This window comes from Tachypleus tridentatus, chromosome 8, assembly GCF_004210375.1.
Source record: "Tachypleus tridentatus isolate NWPU-2018 chromosome 8, ASM421037v1, whole genome shotgun sequence".
Classification (NCBI taxonomy): domain Eukaryota; kingdom Metazoa; phylum Arthropoda; class Merostomata; order Xiphosura; family Limulidae; genus Tachypleus; species Tachypleus tridentatus.
This window is the reverse complement of record NC_134832.1, coordinates 52,970,573-52,987,754: the sequence shown is the minus strand read 5'-3', so window position 1 is coordinate 52,987,754 and position 17,182 is coordinate 52,970,573. Positions and strand designations below refer to the sequence as shown.

General features: G+C 36.0%; 1 protein-coding gene across 5 annotated transcripts in view; it reads left to right on the top strand.

Annotated features, from left to right (window-relative positions):
* Nucleotides 1-17,182, top strand: part of LOC143222413 (regulator of G-protein signaling 7-binding protein A-like) — a 161,757-nt gene that overhangs the window by 5,559 nt on the left and 139,016 nt on the right. Inside the window, exon 1 of one of the 5 annotated variants that reach the window (XM_076448912.1) lies at nt 12,439-12,491. The exons of the other annotated variants lie outside the window; for them this stretch is intronic. The gene's annotated coding sequence lies outside the window, so the exon portion shown is untranslated. Of the gene's footprint in view, nt 1-12,438; nt 12,492-17,182 lie in introns of those variants that run through there. 5 annotated transcript variants of the gene reach the window in all.

Below are 17,182 nucleotides of genomic sequence, written 5' to 3'. Positions count from 1 at the left end.
TAAAATATTAACTTCAAGGCTGTTTACTTGTCTTCCTTGATGTATAAAGCTCTATCTTTTGGGTTTTTTACTTATCGAATTTTGTCAAAACAGGAAAAATTCCTGAATTTAAATGACATAAGTATGGCCCTTTAAACAAAAGGGGGGGGGGAGCGAACGAGCCAAAATGGGGCCTGATTTATCCAGAACTGTAACTATAATTATAGAACAATATATGTAGGGAGCACAATTACTCTTTGTGGGGAGAGGCCATCTTCTGTAGTTACTCCACTGAGTCACAGGTCCCTTTTTCTGATAAATTTTAAACCCTTTTTATTCACCCATTTTTTGAAATTAATGACGAAAATTTAAATTTTGGCTCTTCTCACCACGGGAATCGAAACCTGATTTCAAGCATTTTAAGTTCACAGAATATAACCCTTGTGCTACTGGGAGGGGAGGGCTAAATTTCAAAGGTAAACAAAAAATTCCTGGACGCGATTTGCCCGCTTTTTCTTTCTTCACATATTTGAGTAAGAGTAAACAAATCGATGAATAAAATCAATAAATTAATACATCACTTGTTTTCTAATAGATCGAATACAGCACTTGTTTTCTAATAGGTCGAATCAATAGATGAATACAACACTTGTTTGTTAATAAGTCGAATACAGCACTTGTTTAGGTCAAATCAATAGATTAGTATAGAACTTGTTTACTGATAAGTCAAATCAATAGATTAATAAAACACTTGATTACTGATAGGTCGAATCAATAGATTAATACAACACTTGTTTTTTTAATAGATCGAATACAGCACTTGTTTATTAACATGTCGAATCAATAGATTGACACAACACTTGTTTTTTAATAGGTCGAATATGGCACTTGTTTACTAACAGGTCGAATCAATAGATTAATACAGCACTTACTAATAGCTAATCGAATCAATAGATTAGTACAGCACTTGCTTACTAACAGGTCGAACAGGACACAGAGAATGCGTCTTAAATATTTGAGAGAATATGTAAACAGTGTTACATAACCCTGTTTTCATGCTTACAAACACAGGAAATGCGTCCTTGACGTCTGAGGAGATATAGAATCAATGCGAATAATAATAAAGCATATTTGGGATTACACTTTTCATGGATTGTAATCCTCCAAGTATACGGACAATAATCTTGATACGTTATAACTTCGTTTGATGTAATGGATTTGGTTACAAACACTAGCTCAAGTTTCTAAGTGGTAGCATATGTTTACAGAGTCCATAACGAATAGCTAAAGTATATACAATGCCTCAACATCTGTGCTTTCCTACAGGTAGACAAAAAGTAGTGAAAACATAAGAAACCTGCTTGTTTGTTCTTGAATTAGGCATGTGAAGCGAAAATTGTTTGGAAGTAATGAAATTTCATTAAAGTAACACTAATGTTTACATTACACAGATTTATTACAAGTAAATTAAAAATCGCATTATCACTTTTGCTCCTAGAAACAAATAAAATAAGAATTATTAGTCTAATATCTCCTATTTCTATTTTCTAATTCGTGTTCTTCTTGCAAATCAAAAAAAGGGAACCATAATTTATTATTAAAACTGCGTTTTCACAAACTCTAAATACAATCTTTTTAGCTTGTTAATGATAGTAAGTCATACAGAAACTAGCCATTTCAATGCACCACGCTTTATGTTAGGCCTAACCTGATCTACATTGAGTTCGATGCACAAAGCTTTATATTAGGCCTAACCTGTTCTAGATTTATTTGCTCGCGCAAATTATTGGCATATTGTACGCTTTGTGTGTGTGTGTGTATAAAGCTAGAGATATATCGCACCCAACAGTTTAGCCTAGGCTGTAATTGTTGAATGAGTAATTCAACCAAAAAGGCTCGGTAAAACAGCCATTTATGCACCTCATTTTGTAAAAAAAACAAAAAACACTTCCATCAATGAGTAAAGTTTACTATATATTGTTCAATTATTGATAATTTCGTAATATATTCACTCTAAGTATATTAAGCGTTCTTTGAGTCACAAAACTGAAGTAAGGTATGTCCTTAAGTATGACACCGTTAAATTTGAAGAGTGGAGTACTACACACGTTGACTTGATGGGAAAGATGTGATAAACTGATTACTATTCTGTGCATTAAGATGCAAACGGATCTCTACTGAAGGATAAAAGTGCTATTACATAAACAGACAGAAATATTTCTCCAGTTGTATGTAAGAAAAAGTTTATCTTAACGTTACTGGACGTTTAACTAGCTCAGATGATTTTGGTTTATTTAGCTACATAAGAGCTATCTGCGCTAGCCGTCCCTAATTTAGTAGTGTAAGCCTAGAGGGAAGGCAGCTAGTCATCACCACCCACCGCCAACTCCTGGGCTACTCTTTTACCAACGAATAGTTGGATTGACCTTCAAATTATAACGCCCCCACGGCTGAAAGGATGAGCATGTTTGGTACGACGAGGATTCGAACACGCGACCGTCAGATCACGAGTCGAACGCCTTAACCCACCTGGCCATGCTGGGCCTAACTCAAAGAACATAGATTAATGAACAAAAGAAAATTCTGATAGTATGAACACAATATTTGTAAATATTTTGACATTTCTTTCATCAAACAAGTACTCGTGTTGCTGTACTGTCAACTAACAATTGATGTGTTACACGTGTTTCTGTTGCTGCGCTGTCAACTAACAACTGATGTGCTACACGCGTTTGTGTTGCTGCGTTGTCAACTAACAATTGATGTGCTACACGCGTTTGTGTTGCTGCGTTGTCAACTAACAATTGATGTGCTACACGCGTTTGTGTTGCTGCGTTGTCAACTAACAATTGATGTGCTACACGCGTTTGTGTTGCTGCGTTGTCAACTAACAATTGATGTGCTACACGCGTTTGTGTTGCTGCGTTGTCAACTAACAATTGATGTGCTACACGCGTTTGTGTTGCTGCGCTGGTGACAATAAATAGATGTATTACAAGTGTTTGTGCTGCTGTAGTATTAGATGTAGTAGGTTATATATTGTGTAATAAAATGTAACTACAGCTATAATACACACAGAAGTTCATTTTGGTAAAGTGCTGGTTAACACACACATTCCTTGTGGCAGTCTCTATCTATTGAGATACGGTGTTACTTGAGTTGAGGAATAATTCGTGAGCGTTTTTTCAAGTTAAAAAAATATATTCATAAATGAAACGCTTTCGCAAAATATTTCATGTCATTTGGTAGATAATTTTTTGCTCTAATAGATGGTGTGTTTGATTTTCATATGTCTTTAATTTTTGCTTTCATTTTCAGCTCATTAAATGGAATGTCAAGTGGACAAAATCGAGCATTTTCGACCCATCTGCTTTTCGCATTTAATTTCTTGGAATTTCGTTTAAAACAATGCATACTATACACCTAGGTATTACATGAAATAAAGTATCATAATAAATGTTTTGGGTGTAATGTGTTCATGCATTGAAGTATTGTATAGTCTTGCATGTAATGCTTGAATGAATTTATTTAAAAACGCTCACGAATTATTCCTCAAACTAATATAACAGTGATGATTTATTTTTAATGTGGAATTGCTCAAAGTATTGTTAACAATCGTGCTTTATCCTTTAACTGACAAAGCTACGTAAAAGGTATTGTTGACAATCGTCCTTTATCCTTAAACTGACAAAGTTACGTAAAAGGTATTGTTAACAATCGTCCCTTATCCTTTAACTGACAAAGTTACGTAAAAGGTTTTGTTAACAATCGTCCCTTATCCTTTAACTGACAAAGTTACGTAAAAGGTTTTGTTAACAATCGTCCTTTATCCTTTAACTGACAAAGTTACGTAAAAGGTGGCCTGTTGAATCTGGCCAGAGTGAATTAGTGCGTCATTTTGAACATCCTCGAAACTCCATAAAGGTTCCTGGAATAAAGATGAAAGCCAAGCCATTGTTATTCGTTGATCAGAAACAGATGTTTGTTGTATAACGTAAACATGTATGTTATATATATTCCACCTTCTAAATTAATGACTAATTCAATTATAATGTCAACTGTAAGTTAACTCATGGCAAACGAGAGTAAGAGCTATATATATATGACTCAAAACATATAATTGTTGAAAAAAGTTAATATTTTATCGACAAATATTAGAAAGTAATTGCTATACAGGGGTTGGAAAAAAGATAGAAACACCTTAAAGATGTATCCGTTCACTAAGTCTTAACACGTACATGTAAGACTGAAGGATAGGCCGCCATGATTGAAATAACCGTTGGTTATGGAAGATTGTGTCATTGAATAGTGGAACCTAATTGACACGAGTTTTCAGGTGCTTTACTCTGAAGAACTGGAGAGGCCTGGCATGGCCAAGCGCGTAAGGCGTGCGACTCGTAATCCGAGGGTTGCGGGTTCGCGCCCGCGTCGCGCTAAACATGCTCGCCCTCCCAGCCGTGGGGGCGTACAATGTGACGATCAATCCCACTATTCGTCGGTAAAAGAGTAGCCCAAGAGTTGGCGGTGGGCGGTGATGACTAGCTGCCTTCCCTCTAGTCTTACATTGCTAAATTAGGGACGGCTAGCACAGATAGCCCTCGAGTAGCTTTGTGCGAAATTCCAAAAACAAACAAACTGAAGAACTGGACTAGTTATTTATTCAGAAGCAAAGTGTCGTTAGTAAGCGATCTCTGGTAGACGTTTCACATTTGTTGTTCAAGATTTATACCTAAACGATTTTGGTCTAATGACAAAAATGTTTAATAAAGAAATGTAGATCGATATATGTGTTAACTTTCTTTAATATGCCACCACCCCACCCGCGAGAAACTGGGATTTTATATCCATGGTGGGCAGAGCACAGATAGCCCATTGTGGATATTTGTGCTTAATTTTACAAAACAAACAATCTTTTATTTGATGTGAGACAAACAAGAGTTGAAATGTTTGTTCGATGAGGTTAATGACGGTTTCCTTCAGAATCCTAGAACTGGTGTATTGAAATCTTTCTTGATGACGAGAAACTCACTTGAAATAAAAATATATCTCAGTGTTAATACCTAAATCAGTCGTTCTGAGATGCTTTGATTGTTTGTTTGTTTTTGAATTTCGCGCAAAGCTACGCGAGGACTATCTGCGCTAGCCGTCCCTAATTTAGCAGTGTAAGACTAGAGGGAAGGCAGCTGGACATCACCACCCACTGCCAACTCTTGGGCTACTCTTTTACCAACGAATAGTGGGATTCACCGTCACATTGTAACGCCCCCACGGCTGAAAGGGGCAAGCAGGTTTGGTGTGAGCGGGATTCGAACCCGCAACCCTCGGATTACGAGTCGAACGCCTTAACACACTTGGCCAAGCCGAGCACGAGATGCTTTGAAATCTTGTTTTAACTTTATATTGAAAATACTGCAGCACATTTCAAAAATGTTTGAGAGAAATTTCTCGTTTTCAACAAAAACAAATACACAAAGAATTACCGAGAGTAAAATCTCAACAAAAACAATTACTGATGTTTTTTTCAAAACTTCTGATAACCTAAATATTGTCCTCGTCAGTACTGAAATGATATATAAAGGGTAGGGGAACAATAAGAAATCTTCCCCAAACTAAGAAATCGTTCGCGTCTCTGAATATGCCCCCCGGTGGAACAGGGGCAGATCTTCGTATTTACAGTACGAAAATCAGGGTTTCGGTTCCCCTCGGGATATACAGCATATAACTTGCTGTTGCCTTGCTATAAAAAAACACAGTCAATGTGAGAGACAGATTGGTTTATCTTGTATAACAATAGCACTGTTATTTGTTCTTTAGACAACATCAGGAACTTTTCCATTGCTAATGCTCTTTATATACCTATTTACACAATGTATAAGTAATCCATAATATTGTGCAATATGTTTTAATCAAAAACTTGTCAGGCTTGTCACATTTTAGTGTATCTTAACCCTTAAGTCGTGTACCATAACCTCAGTCGTCGTCTTCGCATATTCGCTGTTTTTACGCGAGTGTTCCCATTGTGTTTCAGACGCGACAAAGTAGAAAACGCTTGGTTCTCACCTGTGTCAAAGTTCAGTTGTAGTATGGTTTAGTGACCGTAACGTTAACATTAGTATTTTAAGGTAGGTAAAAGTGTCATTTGTTAATACTACGTGATTAGGAATACATTTGTATAGACTTAAACGTGTATAATAGGTACATAAATTATTGGTATCAAGCTTCTTATCTTGTATCTGTTTTCGATTGATATAGAGCTAGATTATGTTATATTAAAATAATTTTGGAGCTTAATTATATCACGTCAGCACATCTATTTGAAAAGTCCGGTCGCACAGAAATCCTTAGACGGTGATCTAACCAATATATATGCCTTTATGCGGAATAGCATGAATACTTGTTTTATTTTCCAGTTCCTTGAGTATTTCATAATTGAATAATTATGTCGTTCAAACAAACTGTGTAGACATGACTTGTATGACTTTTCCAAACAGAGATCCTTCTTTTTGTTACCTGGAGCACGTGGACGGCTTTTGCTACTGAATTTTGTGTTTGTATATTCTCCTCTGTTACAAAACGCCGCACTTCTCTTACCACACCAAAGGTACGATTTTTTGCGACTCTTTTTCTGAGTGGTCCTGCTACCCCAAGATGATCCATATTATGTTGTTTACCAATGCTGTAAAGTTCAATGAATATCACGCCTAAGAATACCTAAATTATTGATGTTAACACACCTTTATAATATTAGTATATGAATATTTTGCGTCGGAAAGGAGTGATGAAATTATACTACCTGCGTAACATCAAACAGCATAAAAATGTATTTCTGGTACAATCTGTTCCACCGTTACTTTATATCGGCTGTGATTTTCACGTGATTGATATATTTATATAATGAAAGCAGTTTCAACCCAATGTGGAGTTTTATTATCACACAGATCAAAGCGATCTTAATAAATTGTTTAATTAATAAAATTTAATACTCGGTACTTTCATCAAAAGCACAAAATAACGTCATTCATTTCGTTAATTATCAGTCATCAGCTTTCATATTTCCTGAGCCAACTTTAGATAATTATAATTTTATAATTTAGACAGTTTTATCCATAAAAAATATATACAAGTTATGAAGGTGAAATAATACTATTATACTTGACGTAAGGTAACTAACTTGTTCTACTATCATTAGAAACACTAAATGGATAATTAGAATTAACGAGTCTTAACTGGTTAGAAGAATAGACTTCGGTTGTTGTGTGCAAAGCTGTGCAATGGACTGTCTGTGTTGTACCCATTTCTCGCAGAAATGGAACCCTGACTTTTAGGACTGTAAGACCTCAATTTCTTCGGGGACTTACGGAAGTGAAATCGCTAAATCAGTTATATAATTCCTTTAAAGCTCCTACTGTCATTTAAATATTCAGAAAAATGTGTAAATCCAATTCACTTTTTCTAGATTCTCTTTAAAGTAGTGAGATAAAACAAACTTAAACAAGAACTGCAACAAACCAAGCATTTAAAGTATCTCACAAAATCTTTTAACATGGTGACAAAATGGTGGTGTCAGTGATAATTTAAATTTTCTTGTATGGTCTGACATCGTGGTGCTATTTCTACCGTAATTGCGTGTTGTTTTTTTTTGTTTCTTGCCTAACTTTACAAAATTACTGACAACATTTTCTGATTTTGAAGGAAGCGGCAAATTTAATGAATAAACATGGCAGTTGAAAACAAAAGTTTTGTATGCCAGTACGAAGGAAGTATTTTCTTACAAAAATAATAAAAAACATCAGATAGATCGCAGAAATGAATTAAAAATACAAACAGTTAAAACCGTAAAGACGACAAAAATATAAATATTAAATAATAGGTTGAACGATGGGCAAGTTTGTTTTTTATATATTTTTATTCAAAGAAGGATGACGTTTCAAGCCAGCGCCCCCTTTCGGATCGTACAGTTTACAACAATTGTTGAACCAGTTATTCAATTTTGAAATGAAGTTAAAAATATATATTGTAGAAGACGTTGCATAGAGGAAGAATGTGTCTTCTTATGTTCATTCAGATTATGTTTATTTCATTTTTCTATGTTCTCATTCTGACTGGCCCGGTATGGCCTGGTGGTTAAGAACACGACTCATGTTCACTCTTTCAATCGTGGGGGCATTGTAACGTAACGATCAATTGCACTCTTTGTTTGTAAAAAGAGTACTCCAAGAGTTGGCGGAGGGTGGTGTTGACTATATGCATTCACTTTAGAGTCTCAGTATTAAATTAGGGACGGGTAATGCAAAAGGCTTTCGTGTAGTTTTCCATAAAATTCATAACTAGCTGGTGAGAGATATGAGCATGTTCAGTCGTGTTTTCTTTGTACGAAAACTTGCTTAAACTAAACTATAATTAATGGGAAAAAAACAACACAAAAACTGACGACAGTTTCAGTTTTGAGTGTTACTCAAGTTTCTCTAACGCCAAACTTGCAGGAACCACGATATCAGTTACGTTGAGAAAATGCCAAACAAAAAACTTGAAACTCTATTCCTTGACTTAATGACATTGTTTTTGAATTTTGAGCAAAGCTACTCGAGGGCTATCTGCGTTAGCCGTCCCTAATTTACCAGTGTAAGACTAGTGAGAAGGCAGCTAGTCATCACCATCCGCCGCCAACTCTTGGGCTACTCTTTTATCAACGAATAGTGGGATTGACCGTAACATTATAACGCTCCCACGGCTGAAAGGGTGAGCATGTTTGGTGCGACCGGGATTCGAACCCGCGACCCTCGGATTACAGTCGAACGCCTCAACACGCTTGGCCGTGCCGGGCCACTTAATGACATAAACATCAAAACGAACAGATAAACTTGTACATTTAAGATATCCACCGTATTAATTAAATTACATTAAAGAAAGCACTACAACGGCAGGAATGTTTATAACAAATTTCTGATCAGTGACTAATTAAAATTAATTAAATAAAATATGTACCGAATAAATTAATGGAATTTAAGTCTGTATGTTAAAAGTGCAGGTCACGTGAACTCAGGAACAGCGAGTAAAGGAAATAAAACAGGCTTACAAAATATATATGCAAAAACGGCTCGTTTGGGTTGAGAAAATATTTTACATAGATTTTGGTGTTATGGAACAAAATCACTGACGCTTTGTTTTGTTTTGTTTTTCAAATTAGTACAAACATACAATCCGAAAAAATGTGTGAAGCACCCCCCTCCTCCCCATACAAAAGAAAGAACGAAAATAACTAGCCTGCCTATTATTTGTCTCTCTCTCTTTTCAGAAAAATACAATCATAATTTGGAAATTCGTGCTTTTAATGAACAAAAATTATTCTTATACTTTACAAAATATCCAAATCCTGTGTGTATGTGTTTTCTTCTAGCAAAGCCACATCGGGCTATCTGCTGAGCCTACCGACTGGAATCGAATCCGTGGTTTTAGCGTTGTAACTCCATAGGCTTACCGTTGTACCAGCGGGGAACTAAGAATAGTGTGTGTGTGTTTTCTTACAGCAAAGCCACATCGAGATATCTGCTGAGCCTACCGACTGGAATTACCCCTTATTTTAGCGTTGTACATGCGTAGACTTACCGATGTACTAGCAGGGGCCTCAAATTCCGTAACTTTCAACTGGACATCAATATCGCTGATCAGAAGCGTCCTGCACGAAGTGGATTCAATTTGTATCACTACTGGTTGTTGATTTACGTAAGTTCTCGAATTTACTATTAATGTTGATGCCCATTAGATTCGGGAAGACTAAAGACCCAGAATGTTTTTGAAGGAGAACAGTTGAGTTAACCACACACCTAAAAAAAAACCAAAAAAAACCACCTAAAGCAGAATTTGAGAACTAAAAATATTGACTTCTGACTGGTTAACATGAAGAATATTTAACAGTGTAACGTGTTAAATTGTGCAGATACTCGATATAAACCATTCGACCGCACCTGAAATCACTCATAAACAAGAACCAGATGTGGTGGATTTTGAAACCATTAAAAATAGAAAGCATGTTACTTTGTTTTCGAAAGTACCCAAACAGATCTCACACCATCCAGCGAAAGAAATGTAGTTCTATAAGTGTACGTAAACATGCGTATGTTAGGAAATGCTTGTGGTTGCGCAGAATAAAACTGGTCCGTTTCCTGAGTTTTCATGGATATATTTTCTAAATTTTCCCGATTCATTTTGTAATATTTAATTATCCGTTTTCTGAGTCTCATCAATTTTGGGCCCGGCATGGCCAAGTATGTTAAGGCGTTCGACTCGTAATCCGAGGGTTGCAGGTTCGAGTCCCGGTCACACTAAACATGCTCGCCCTTTCAGCCGTGGGAGCGTTATAATGTGATGGTCAATCCCACTATTAGTTGGTGAAAGAGTAGTCCAAGAGTTGGCGGTGGGTGGTGATGACTAGTTCCCTTCCCTCTAGTCTTAAACTGCTAAATTAGGGACGGCTAGCGCAGATAGCTCTCGAGTAGCTTTGCGCGAAATTTAAGACAAACAAACAAACAAACCTGTTTGATCCAGGTTACAGCTATTGCTTGTATAGTAACAATATTATTTAGTTCTCACACAATCCCGCCCATACAACCACTAAATTCAACTGACCATATTTTGGTGTCATCAGAAACTGGTTTATAAGACACGACTTGTTACGCCTATTCTTCGGTAACTTTGCAACAAAACCCGTCGAGTAATTATCGGTAGCAACTTAAGCCGCTTTCTGAACGTTAATACATTTCACTATAAATCCTTCCATTAATTAGAGCATCAAATGCAGATGGCCGTGTTTATCGTAAAAGCGAGCTCTTAGTAAAAGGCTTAACATATTTTATAGCAAATCAGCTACATAAACAAATGTTAAGTGTATAAAGATTGTTAGAAACAACATATGTAATTAACTTGTCAAACATGTTGATTTTAAAGGGTTATCAGCTAATACATTCAAAGTCGTGTAGTTTTGATATGATTAAGACAATGCCAATGAACTATAAGTACTGCATCTTCGCGGGTTCCGAGACCCAATTTCTTGCGTTTTAAGCCCTATGACTTACAGCTGAGCTACGTATAACAATAGACGTGTAATAACTGATGTTACACAGGTCTCAAGTAGTAAAATGCTATCATATATAGGCCCGGCATGGCCAGATGGGTTAAGACGTTCGACTCGTAATCCGAGGGTCGCGGTTTCGAATCCCGGTCGTCCCAAACATGCTCGTCCTTTCAGCCGTGGAGGTGTTATAATGTTACGGTCAATCCCACTATTCGTTGGTAAAAGAGTGGCCCAAGAGTTGGCGGTGGGTGGTGATGACTAGCTGCTAAATTAGGGACGGCTAGCGCAGATAGCGCTCGAGTAGCTTTGCGCGAAATTAAAAAAAACAAACAAACAGTCATATATAAAAATAGAACTGAAATATATTTCCCCAGTATTTAAGTAACTATCTTAAATTCGAAGATCTTGAAATGTCTATTTTGTGTAGCATTTTTAAGAGTGACACATTTCAACGACCAATGGTACTCGTATTCGAGGTTGATGCTTCCATGATTTAGTAGATGTGTCTACAGGAATCCATAGCTTATATTTCCTTCTCTAAAAACCCCTGTGTAGGCGAATATATATATATAAATAACATAAAGCCTTGTAGATTTGAGAAAATTTGTTTACCTCAGGCGTAAAGGCACGTTTAGCTTCGCTGAAAGGAAACCTCTTTCAAAACAGGAACCGGATATGGTCGAACAATGTGCAATCGATTACACGTATTAGCAGATGCCTAGTACGAGTGCACATAAACTCTTTTGCATCAGAGTTAAGAGACGCGGAGGAGGGCAAGTTATTTTTACAAAGGAGAAAAATACTTCGGATTTCTCTCGCTCTACAACTGAGATTTAATTAGATCAAAAAAAAATTATTTTAACGATTTAAGATGCACGAGATGACTTCGGAAATAACAAGAAACATTAAATATTTCTTGTAACAAAACAATCCGTTCTTGGGGCCCTAAACTGGTTTGGTGGTGAAGAAGCTTGACTCACAATTTGAAGGTCACGGGTTCGAACCTATCTCATCAGACCTGCTTTTCCTTTCAGCCGTGGTAGAGTTATAATGTTACAATTAATCCCACTATTTGTTGGTAAAAGACTAACGCAAGAATTGGTAGTGGGTGGTGTTGCCTTCCCTCCTGTTTGGCACTACTAGTTTAGGGACGGGTAGTATAAAGATAGTCCTCGTGTAGCTTTGCGCAAAATTCAAACGAAACTTTTGTTCTTGAATTTGAATAATTTACTGTGATTATATAAATATATATATTGCTAAAATTACTAATAATTATTTTTAGTTTAAAATAAGGTCATTTAAGAACTTGGCACTACTTTATGCGGATGTACACCTTGAGCCGCATATAAAAGCAGTACAGTCACAGTAAACTATCACTTTACTGGTGTCGTGTTAATTAGTGCCTCTTTTATATTGGGGGCAGGAATACTAACTTCAAGAGGTAAGGTTTATCTTACTTACCATCAGATGTCAGTACCTTATTTTTATTTTATTTATTCATTTTTCATCTCTTTATGTTTATATTTTTCTCATTCTTATTCTAACGTGGGAGAGCAGACACCTTCCCACGACTGTTGCAGAGAGTAAAGGGTGATATAGATATGGGACGTTGTGGGCTTAAGCACCCAAATCTCGCTCTCCTAATTTTAAATTTCTAATCTTTTTTATGTGAGACTAGCGAATTGAAGGTTAAGCCTGATAGATGGTGTATCCCCATCGCAATGTGGGTCCTACTTCTTCAGTCACCTCCAAAACCTAGGATACATTTTATAACCCCTATGATTTTTTTAAAAAACATGGAGCGTATTTTGTTTTATTTTAACGTTTTTTGTTTGTGGCTTAAAAATATTATTCTTCATGATTTTGTTTACTTATTTGGCTTCATTTGGATATAATTATTCAATTTCATTAAAATACACACATTATATATATATATATATATATCACACTATGTATAACCGAATATTTAATTATTACTTTAACATCGTAAGGAACCCAAATTCATTTCACAGTCCGGCTGACTCCCTATCTATTCACGGGATATATTTATTATTATTATTACTTTGTTTTACTCTATCAGCGCAAAGCTATTCAACCACAAGATGTCGCTAATTTTGAACTGATAGTCTCTAACAAAGACAGCCAGTCAAGAGGGCTCACAGCAAGTTCTTGGGATATTTTTGACCAAAGAACTAATAGTCGGATTTGACCTACACTCTCTTATAACACACTTACAACAAATTTAGAGAGGGCGGAGCGCATTTTTTATTTTTTGCTTTAGCTAGCGTGACGCTAACATTGGATCTACAGCTCCGTACGCTTATCACTCAGCCCCCCAAATGTTTTACAAAATATGACTATAGGAATACAAGATGAAGAATTTCAAATAGTTACAAATATTTTGTAGGATTGTTGTTGACTCGTAATCTGAAGATCGCGGTTCGAATCCCCGTCACATCAAACATGCTCGCCCTTTCAGCCTTGGAGCGTTATAATGTGACTGTCAATCTCACTATTTGTTGGTAAAAAAGAAGCCCAAGAGTTGGCGGTGGGTGGTGATGACTAGCTGCCTTCTTTCTAGTCTCACACTGCTAAATTAGGGACGGCTAGCGCGGATAGTCCTTGAGTAGCTTTGCGCGAAATTCAACAAACAAACAGATATCAGAAATTAAGGCTTACCCGTTGACAGTGGCATAAAACTGAAATGCAATCTCAAAGCGTTTAAAAACGCTACAGAACACCAACAGTATTAGTAAACATCAAGTAGCCGTGAGTTTAACATCCACGAGTGAAAGTAATTTGGAGATTATAGAACAGTCTGAGTTCTTGTTGTTGTTTTTTTATTGAGGATAAATTTTTGTGCTTTGGCAGACCAAAGTATAAAACTAACCAACAGAGATATTTATTTTAAATAAAAACAGCAAACCAATCTTTTGTTTTCATAGAATTAACGAAACGCGAAGGTTTTTAGTTCAACCCACGCAACTGGAGCATATGTTTCCATGTAACATGCGTCGACCAATTCATTTTAGAACGCAGGTTTTGCAACAAGGGGTTGCGAACCATAAATATCCGGATTCACACTATGGGAACGCTAACCAATAGACCGGCGCAGATCGGAGGAAAGTGTTTGTTATTTTTTTAATTCCAAGAAAAGTGTGTTTGCAGTTAAGTTCCCAGACATATCTCTGTGCCACTGGAGGGTCACAGTAAGGCCATCTTGTATAGTTATATTTAAACTGTCATTTATTTTTGTACATGTGTAAAATATGTGTGCACAGAGATTATGTAAATTCGTGATTAATGAAAGATTATCTTTGGACATGAAAAGTTGCTTCCCTTATGAGTAATTGTGATAAAAAACAAACCACAAGAACGATCACAAAAAGGGCAAAACATGAGATGTGAAACCGCCAGCCGACCTGTATCTCCACATGGACCCCACAAACCTTCATGCCGAATGTAGTAAAGATCCATCAACAGGGGGCGAAGTAGTGGTAAAAAACGCAAACCTGAAAAATTGTTTGTACCACCACACGAACCTAATGAACCTACACAGCAAGTATAGAGACCTATCAATACCCTGCAGAGTAGTTAGATGGATGTACAACAGTCAGTACATTTATAATCATATAGATAAGTAGTTACGCAGATATACAACAGACAATACAATTATATTCATATAGATAAGTAGTTACATGAACGTACAACTCACAGCACTATTATATTTATATAGATAAATAGTTTCTGGATATACAACAGACAGTACGATTAAATTATTAATTTTATATAGATAAGTGGTTATAGAAACATACAACAGATAGTACGATTAAATTGTTAAACTTGTACAGATAAGTAGTTATATGAACATACAACTGACAGTACTATTATATTTATATATATAAGTAGTTACATGGACATACAACTTACAGTACGAATGTTTTTTATATAGATAAGCAGTTATATGGACATACAACAGACATTACTATCATATTTATGCAGATAAGTAGTTATATGGACATACAACTGACAGTACTATTATATTTATATAGATAAGTAGTTATATAGACATATAACTGACAGTACTATCATATTTGTATAGATTGTTGACACTTAATCTTCCCAGTGTCTCAGTGGTAATTTCTGAAGGCTTATAACACTAAAAATCCGTGTTTCTATACCCGTGGTTGTCAAAAACACAAACAATCCCCTGTGGCGCTTTGTGATTAACAAGAAACAACTGAGCATTAGTTTTCAAAATTCCTTACGGTATTGTGACTAAATCTATTTTTTTATCTTTTATTATAATTCTTTTTTACTTCAGCGAGAAGTGAGCAGCACGTTCAAAAGACGCGAATGTAATAAAATGTGTGAAACTTGATACATTGCATTGTTTCATCTCATATAATATTTATGAATTCTACCACTAGGTGGCGTATTGACTTCTTAATTAACGTAGCGTTCAGTTAAATTATTCCTTTTCTATTTATGCAATCGTACTCCTTGCGGATTCCTTATAAATAATTCAGTTTATTCTGAAGACAATGTGCTTGTAGAGCAGAAATTACAAAATTATTTTTTACTACAAATTGGGGCCGTTTGAGATATAAAAACTGCATAATTTATAATAACTGTTCAGCTAATGTTACCAGTTGATTTAAACAGCTTGCGAAATGTATTCGAGAAAAATACGTTTTTTTTCTTTTAAAAACAAAGTTTTCTTCCCAGAAAAATCGATATTGTTACCATGGTTTCAAGACACTTCACAGTGAAGTCTTCCTAAAGAAGACTGAGCTACGAGTATATATTGAAAACAACACTGTATTTGTGAGAACATTTACTGAACTTGTAATTAATTAAAGTTGCTATTGATCTAGTGGCAGAGAAAGTGTGTGTGTTTTCTTATAGGAAAGCCACACGGGGCTATCTACTGAGTCCACCGAGAGGAATCGAATTTAGGGTTGTAAATCCGTAGACTTACCGCTATACCAGCAGGGAACACAGAGGAACAGTTTGTTTTTAAATTTCGCGCAAAGCTACACGAGGACTATATGCGCTAGCCGTCCCTAATTTAGCAGCGTAAGACTAGAGGGAAGGCAGCTAGTCACCACCACCCATCGCCAACTCTTGGGCTGATCTTTTACCAACACACAGAGGAATAGAGTTTGAGTGGTCGACATGGGTTTCTGTAGTGGATAAAAGTCGTATAAGGGGCTGGAAATAATTCAGTTTTTTTTAAATAAAATTTTAATATATAAAGTAGATTCTGAAATATGTTTGCAGAAAAAAAAGTGGAAGTTACACTTTAACGATTAATAAAGTTTATTGGAAGAAATTAGAATCAAATATTTCTTCTTTTGGGATAAAAACTTTAAAATTATTATGTACATTTCTATGGACGTTTCTATAATTTTAGCTTTTTACTCTTCGCACTCAGTCAATATAGTCAATGTTGTCAGGCGTAGCTTTAATACAACATTTGTCCATTAAGTTTCAATATAAGGAGAGAATAAAAAAAATCTTAGGAGTGGCAGTTGAAATGGAACTGGTGAATATATCAAACAGCACTTAAGTAGCAATAAACTCTTACGTATTAATTTGATAAGACGTGCACAGGAAACTTCTGTTGAAAAATAATGCTCGCTTCTTAACGTCTTTAGAATTTATAATAGTGGAGTTTTATTATTTAAAAAGCAAACAAACCATCATATATTAAAATATCAGAAGAGAAGGACAAGCAAACGGAATTCTGATTAATTTGAAATAAATAAAAATCTTTGCGTCGGCTTCAATATTTCCGGAGCTAAAAATAAGTAACCGAAACTATTTTACCGTTTGTTTGTTTCTTTTTGAATTTCGCTCAAAGCTACACGAGGGCTATCTGCGCTAGCCGTCCCTAATTTAGCAGTGTAAGACTAGATGGAAGGCAGCTAGTTATCACCACCCACCGCCAACTCTTGGGCTACTCTTTTACCAACGAATAGTGGGATTGACTGTCACTTTATAACGCACCCAAGGCTGAAAGGGTGAGCATGTTTGGTGCGACCGGGATTCGAACCCGCGATTCTCAGATTACGAGTCGAACGTCTTAACCCACCTGATCATGCCGGGCCCTATTTTACCGTTTTCGAA